Raw genomic sequence first — 6,000 nt, 5'->3', positions numbered from 1 at the left:
TGAGTTCTAACCATCTCCTATGGGGCATATTCAACTCTTTCTGTGTAAAGAAGTACTTTAGGCTCTTGTGATCAGAGAATATCTCACACCTATCACCATAAAGGTAATGCCCCCAAATCTTCAGTGCATGGACAACCGCAGCCAATTCCAGATCGTGAGTAGGGTAGTTCTTTTCATACTCTTTCAACTACTTGGACGCATACGCCACCTCCCTACCATGCTGCATCAGTACATAACCAAACCCTTTCAAAGACATGCCACTATAAATCACATACCCATCACCTCCTGATGGAATCGTCAGCACTAGTGCAATGACGAGACACTGCTTTAGTTCCTGGAAGCTCTACTCGCATTCTTCATCCCACACAAATCTAGCATTTTTCCTAGTCAACCGCATGAGTAATCCTAACAAAGCCAAAAATCCCTCCAAAAATCGACAACAATAACTTGCGAGTCCCAAAACCTTACCCTGGATTTGGGATGAATTCCGACTTCATCCCACTGATGATTCGCCCCAGCAGACTTGAAGAGAACTCTGCCCGAAGCATCGTGGTGGCCTCAGATCATCGATCCGATGACTGATGGGGCCGAAATCGAAGAGAGATAGAGGAGGAGCCATAGAGGAGAGAGAGAGAGAGAGAGAGGGCCTCAGCTGAAATTTTAGCGATTAAAATCAGTTTAGGGCTATTTATACTGTGGGATTCGTCGACGAGCCACATCACCTCATCGAAGAGTCCTATAGAAAGTTCGTCGATGAACCTACACCCTCGTCGACGAATTTCAGACTTCCAAAATCCTCTCTTGGTATCTTCTCGTCGACGAAACTGGCCCTCGTCGACAAGACCCTCTTGTACCCTCATCGATGAATCCCCTATGTTCATCGAAGAGGCCATAAGAAAATCCCTGGGTTATTATATTCAAAATGCAATATCATCGACGAACGCGGAGCATTCGTCTACGAAGTTGACTGCCTCCTTCTATTACTGTTTCCATTTCTCTTCCTCTTTATTATTTAAATGCTATTATTCTTTGGGTCACTACACTACTGCCACTAGGGTCCATCCTGAAAAACAAATAACTTAACTTAGAATCCTTTCACTATACATATCATCCAACCAATATAATATATACTCTCAATTAATTCATCTCTCCTGATTTTAATTCAAGGTTCAATCCTGCAACCTAGACACCCAACCCAACGATAGTTTACCATGACTTTCCTGAAATCGTCACCCCAGGAAAATCACACAAACCACCACGAAAGTCTCGCATCTAAACTACAAAACCAGACCTCAAGCTCCCTTATCTTATACTCTGGTATTATTATTGCTGCATTCTAGAGTCTGCAGAACTGTAGGCTCTGATACCAAACTGTAACGACTTGCTTATCTAATCATATAATAAAACATAATAAGTTAAATAGTCAACCCGAACCCGTGGGTAGCGGGGACACTTGTCATACACAACAAAACTTAGGCAGCAGTAAATGCAAGTCATCAACCTCATTACCACAAAATACATAATACCAGAGTTAATGATAATCCAAAACACTGTATTTATATACAATCTCCCAAAATATCCAAAAATACCAAAAGTATTTCCTAGGATCCTACAACAAGACCATTGGTCCTAGTTTAAGCTTACCCTCCTAACGGGGTGGTACAACGGGCTCAACGGCGGCCACGACCAGCTGGTCCTTCTGGGTTTCCTGAAAATTATTTTAGTTCGGGGGTGAGACACTTCTCAGTAAGGGAAAATAAACTAAATAATGTTGTGTGACAACATAAATATTTAATGATAATATAGATATACAATACATTCTTCATACGAGAAAACATTAATCATTTAATAACTGCATAAACGTATACCTTCATATTTTTAATAAATCATACTAATCATAACTGTCTGGTATAACTAATAATACTAAAAACATACCCAAGATGAATAGCTAGTTGATGTCATGTATTACCCCCCATGACTGGTTGAGCGGCCCGAAGGTGGGACCCGACAATGGCTAGCCGACCACCGTTGAATCAAAAATGTCTATAAGTACGATGGGCTCGCCACACCCTGGTCCGAACTGCCAGGTGGACGTCTACAACTCTACACTGAAAGCCACATCGACTATCCATCTCCCACCTCCTCGTGGGGTGGTTAGCACCAATCTAAACATAGATATATGATCTATATAGTTACGGTACCGTGCTCCTGAAATTAAACTAAACTAACATCCAGGTTCTAATAACATATAATACATGATAATATAGCATTTTTAAATGGATTGATAGCATTTTCTATAATTTCATAAATATGACTTTGCGCTGAACATTTCATAGATACGCCTTTGCACCTAAATCATACGTAAAACACGACCTTGCACTGGCTATCAATCACGGTCTTGCGCTGAATATCTTATACATATCATTTTGATTAAATAAATTAATTATCATGTATTTTCAAAATAATAATGTGCTGTATTATTTCATAATTTCTGAAAACATGCTTTACTTGTAAAATTTGCCTTAACATAATACTTATCATGTAAAACAATATTCATGCCACACATTACTGAGTAAAATCATACATTTCATTCTAAAATCGTAATTCCTATATAACAGCAGTATTTTCCCAAATGTGCATTTTCTCAATAATATTCAAATATAATACATGCTTCCCTGAAAATTAATTTGCTGATAAATAATAATAATTCGCATGAAAAATAACTGCTTTAGTTTATTCTCTTACTTGACACTGGAAAGAAACCCCCCAAAAATTCCACTCGTCCTACACCCACAGGGTTCCCCGTTCAACACCCTGAATTCAACAACTCGCAGAACTAAATTTCAGTATTTTCATGTGAATATCATTTCCTATAACTATGAAAAGATCAAATTTGACATAAAAAGTCTTACCTCAACTCAGGGATGAATTTCTACTCACTTCCACCAACGATCCGCTCCGGCAGATTTGGAGAGAACTTCCTTAGGAGCGTTGTGGTGGCCTCAGATCGTCGATCCGGCGAACGACGGAATCGAAATCGAAGAGAGAGGAGAGAGAAATCGTAGGGAGGAGAGAGAGAGAGAGAAAGAGAGAGAGAGAGAGAGAGAGAGAGAGAGAGAGAGAGAGAGAGAGAGAGAGATTTCTGCTAATTTTTGCGTAAAAACTAAGTTTTAGGCTATTTATACTAGGGGTTTCATTGACGAGCCACGTCACCTCATCGACAAGGTCAAGAGAAAATTCGTCAACAAACTCTCCCATTCGTCGATGAAATTTAGAGTCACCCAAAACAACCTCTTGGTATCTTCTCGTCGACGAGCCACGTAACCTCGTCTATGAGGTTAAGAGATAATTCGTCGACAAACTTTCCATTCGTCGATGAAATTCGTAATTGCCCAAGTTGCCACGTCGTCGACTAACACAAAGCGTTCATCAATGAAGTTTGCTACCACCTTCCATTTCCCTCTCTCTTTAATATTTAAATACCATTATTCTTAGGATCATTACAGGTAATCCTCGTACTTGTTAGCCAAGCCGGGGACGTAGGCAGTTTGCCGAATCTCGATAACATTTTTGGTGTCGTCTCCTTTACTGCTTTATTCTGCATGCTTGGTTAATTTATTTGTGCAATTTATTTTTTGCTATATATTTATCTTGATTTACTTTATCTACACTAGATTGACCTTAGGTTTGTGTAATACTGCTGTTAGGGGATTGACCTAGGGGATAAAATTTGAAAATACCAATTCACCCCCCTCTTGGGATTACGATAAAGCTAACAGGGCCTCTCGGTATCTACTTGTCGACGAGGATAGTGCACTCGTCGATGAGTCCCTACTATGTAGTACCCTTATGTTTTTCTTCCTTCCTTTGTATATGAAACCCAAATATAACAACCACACCATAAACAACAGTAATGCTATTGAAAATTTCTCTCTCAACATAAGTGAAAAACAATCATTGATCCAACTATCTTCTATTCAATTATATAGTCGATTATTCATAAGTTTTATTTCCAAAAATGTCTTCTCTACACTTACTGTAACAACCTACTTAATTTATCATAAAATAAACATATTTAATACTAAAGACAACCCGAACCTGTGGGTAACGGCAATACCTGTCATACACAGCAAAACCTAGGCAGCAGTGAATATAAATCATCATTCTTATAACCACAAAATATATAATACTAGAGTTAACTATAAACCAAAACACTGCATTTATATACATCTCCCAAAAAAAAAATAATACAAAAATATATCTCTAGGATCCCACATCAAAACTTTTGATCCTAATCCAAACTTACCCTCATAGCGGGGTTGTATAATTGACTCAACGGCGGCCTCGATCCGCCGGTCTTTTTGGGTTTCCTGAAAATTATTTAAGTTCGGGGTGAGACACTTCTCAGTAAGGGAAAATAAACTAAATACAACTGTGTGACAACATGAATATTTAGTGATATAATACATATACAATATATTTCATATGTTGGAAAACATTCAACATATCGTATTGGAATAATCATACACTTTCATAATTTCTAGTAATTCATACTGATCATGAAATGTATGATATAACTGATAATACTGAAAATTCACCTAAGATGTATAACTAGCTGATGTCATGTATTACCCCCATGATAGGTTGTGTAGCCCAAAGGTAGGACACGATAATGGCTGGCCGATCACTGTCGAGTCAAAAACATGTCTGTAAGTACGATGAGCTTGCCACACCTTGGCCCGGACTGCTAGGTGGACGTCTACAACTCTACACTGAAAGCCACATCGACTATCCATCTCCCACCCCCTTGTGGGGTGGTTAGCACAAGTATGAATATAATATCTGATTTGTATAGCAACGGTACCATACTCCTGTAACTGAATTGAACTGTCATCCAGGTTCTGATAATACATAATACATGATGATATACAATTTAACGTAAATAAATTGATAGCATGTTCTTTAATAATGTAAAAATATACGACCTTGCGTCGTTTACTTTCATATCTGTGGCCTTGCGCCAAAATCATTCATACGGTCTTGCATCGAAATCATATATCATACATGGCCTTGCGCCGGCTATCAATCACGGCCTTGCGCTGAACATTTCATAAATTTCGTTCTGAATAAATAATTCATTTATCATGTATTTTGAAACCATAATGTACTGCATTGTCTCATAATCTGTAAAACGTGCTTTATTCATAAAATTTCCATAACATAATACTTTTCAGGTAAAATAATATTCATGTCACACAATGTTGAATAAACCGTACATTCCATTCTAAAAATCATATTTCCTGGTATATCATACTAATACATATGCATTTCAATATAATAGCATTATTTTCCCAAACATACATTATTACCAATCTCTTCATATATATTATACATGCTTCCTGAAAATAATTTGCTGATAAATAATAATAATAATATAATTTGCATGGAAAATAACTGTTTTAATTTATTCCCTTATCGGACACTAAGAAAAAACCCCCTAAAATTTCACTCATCCTGCTCCCGCAGGTTCCCCGTTCAACACTCTGAATCCAACAATTTCCAGAACAAAACTTCAATATTTCTCCATGAATAACCATTCCTATAACTATGGAAAGACCAGATTTTGTATAAAAAGTCTTACCTTAAACTAGGGATGAATTTCAACTCTGCCACACAAACGATCCGCTCTGGTAGATTTGGAGAGAACTTCCCCAGGAGCGTCGTGGCGTCCTTAGATTGTCGATTCGGCGAATAGCAGAGCTAAAATCGAAGAGAGAGGAGAGAGAAAGTGTAAGGAGGAGAGAGAGAGAGAGAGAGAGAGAGAGAGAGAGAGAGAGAGAGAGAGAGAGAGAGAGAGAGAGAGAGAGATTTATGCCGATTTTTCTGCGTAAAATCCTAGGTTTGGGCTATTTATACTAGGGGCTTTGTTGACGAGCCACATCACCTCGTTGACGAGGTCAAGAGGCAATTCGTCAACGAACTCTCCCCTTCATGGACGAA

The sequence above is a fragment of the Malania oleifera genome, chromosome 1 (assembly GCF_029873635.1).
Source record: "Malania oleifera isolate guangnan ecotype guangnan chromosome 1, ASM2987363v1, whole genome shotgun sequence".
NCBI lineage: Eukaryota > Viridiplantae > Streptophyta > Magnoliopsida > Santalales > Ximeniaceae > Malania > Malania oleifera.
Note: the sequence above shows the minus strand (reverse complement) of the source record.